This window comes from Physcomitrium patens, chromosome 26 (genome assembly GCF_059467195.1).
Source record: "Physcomitrium patens ecotype Gransden chromosome 26, ASM5946719v1, whole genome shotgun sequence".
Lineage (NCBI taxonomy): Eukaryota > Viridiplantae > Streptophyta > Bryopsida > Funariales > Funariaceae > Physcomitrium > Physcomitrium patens.
In genome coordinates, this window is record NC_143435.1 from 865,001 (window position 1) to 867,500 (window position 2,500).

Here is a 2,500-nt window from a genome sequence, read left to right on the forward strand (position 1 = left end):
GAGTTAGACCCCCGGAAGAGAATCATAGGTGCTGCGGCCTTTTTCGGGAATGTGACCAGGAAAGAGAGAAACCGACGAGGCCGATACACACATTAAAAATGAAAAAGTAACCATCACCGCGAAGGATTTTCCTCAAAAGACAAATCAGCAAGAAGTATGTCCAATCCCGGGGCCCATCGCCCCTCCAAATTAATGGAGGGGTCGGATAGAAATTTATAGAAATGTTACTTTTGTGAAACCCCTAGCCGACGAGAGAACTCTCACCGGTTTCGAAGTTCCATTTTCACATTCCGACCTGGGATGTTATGACTCCTCGGCCCACACTGCGAACGCGTCCCACACCCCTCCAAGTTTATCAGGAATTTCACCTGAGCTTGCAATAGAGATCGAGCGCGGTGGCGGTCACAGTGGTGGTCGACCAGGCGGAGCTTGAACGGCCTCGGCAAACACTTCTCCCCACCCTCCCAAATGAATGAGAGAATGGCTTGACAATACCGAGGCCATCGCCCCCCGCCAAAAATGGTTACTAGCTCTTGGGACTCGCTGCGACGTTACGCGTATCGGCACAAGACCAACCCTCTTTTTCCAGTCGCCCGCGCACCAAAAAAAATTTTGGCAGCGGGACTCACAATCCTTGACAGCCAGCTCACCATATAATACTCGGCGACCCTCCGCGGGACCTCCTCAGAGGGTCGCGTCGCCGGGAAACTAACCCCCACTCCTCACTGATCCAAGGTAACACGCCAGAAGTATCCAGGTAACCCCAGTAGTATCCAGGTATCCCCCTGCGAACGTCGGTACTGGGCTCAAAGAAGGCAGCGAGCAGTCGGGACCCGTAGGCACCGAGCAACCGTCACCCCCTCACGACTTTTCCCGAGACGCTTCAGAGGAACCCTTCCCCACATAGTACTCTCTGTGGGATTCGGCAGGCCCCCGTCCTACTGCACTAAGGAAGTTCCGAGACACACTTTTTTTGTGGAAGACCACCCACCCTCCCTGTCCTGCCTGCTATCCCCGCCGCGACTCCTGGTCCCGGCCCTCCTCCCCGACTTCCTCCTTGTCCCGCTGCGAGTCCCGGACCTCCTCCCCACTACCTACTCCCGCCGCGAGTCCCAGTCCCGGCCTTCCTCCTCCTCCTCCTCTTCCCTAGTCCCGGCGCGAGTCCCGGACCTCCTCCCCCACTTCCTAGTCCCGTCGCGAGTCCCGGACCTCCTCCCCTCTTCCTAGTCCCGGCGCGAGTCCCGGACCTCCTCCTTCTCTTCCTTGTCCTGCCGCGAGTCCCAGTCCCGTCGCGAGTCCCGGACTTCCTCCTTCTCTTCCTTGTCCCGCCGCGACTCCCTAGTCCCGTGGCGAGTCCCGGACTTCCTCCTCCTCTTCCTTGTCCCGCCGCGACTCCCTAGTCCCGTGCGCGAGTCCCGGACTTCCTCCTCCTCTTCCTTGTCCCGCCGCGACTCCCTAGTCCCGGCGCGAGTCCCGGACTTCGGACTTCCTCCTCCTCTTCCTTGTCCCGCCGCGACTCCCTAGTCCCGGCGCGAGTCCCAGTCCCGTCGCGAGTCCCGGACTTCCTCCTCCTCTTCCTTGTCCCGCCGCGACTCCCTAGTCCCGGCGCGAGTCCCAGTCCCGTCGCGAGTCCCGGACTTCCTCCTCCTCTTCCTTGTCCCGCCGCGACTCCCTAGTCCCGGCGCGAGTCCCAGTCCCGTCGCGAGTCCCGGACTTCCTCCTCCTCTTCCTTGTCCCGCCGCGACTCCCTAGTCCCGGCGCGAGTCCCAGTCCCGTCGCGAGTCCCGGACTTCCTCCTCCTCTTCCTTGTCCCGCCGCGAGTCCCGACCTCTTGTCCCGCTCCCTTGCCCAAGTCCCGACTCCTGGCTGTCTCGACTCCTCGTTGGCCGCCCAGTCTTCCGCATAGGTGGAAATAAATAAATAAATCATTTTTTAAAAAATCAATTTTAAAATTAACTCCCTGTCTCGACTCCTTGCTGGCCGCCCAGTCTTGCGCCTAGACAGAAATATAAATAAAAATAAAAATAAATTGGTGAATTAAAAATATTAAAGTAATTTAATTAACTGGAATAAGGTAGAAAAATAAAAGGCAGAAGAATACTAAATTGATTTTTTCAAGTGCCACGTGTTACCTTGCTGATGTGGCTGCCACGTGGTAGTCCATGTCATGTCAAAAATCCACTAAATCGTTTACATGTCACTTTGGAGATAAATTTGTGTGTGTGCAATCAATTGGTTGTACAAATATGTTAATGACTTGCTAACTAATGCATCGTACAGGTAATCATTGCCCACTAACTAATCCATCACCACTGAAACTTAATGTCTTCAATTCTTCATCCTTCACACTCCACATCCAATTTATTTTTGTTTGTGTGAATTCTTAAATCTATCTTCTCTTTACATACTCCAAGCCCAACTTTCTAAACCCTTTATATAATCTATGTGAATCCTAGAATCTAGGTTTATATACCCCATGCAAACCCTAAAACCCTAAACC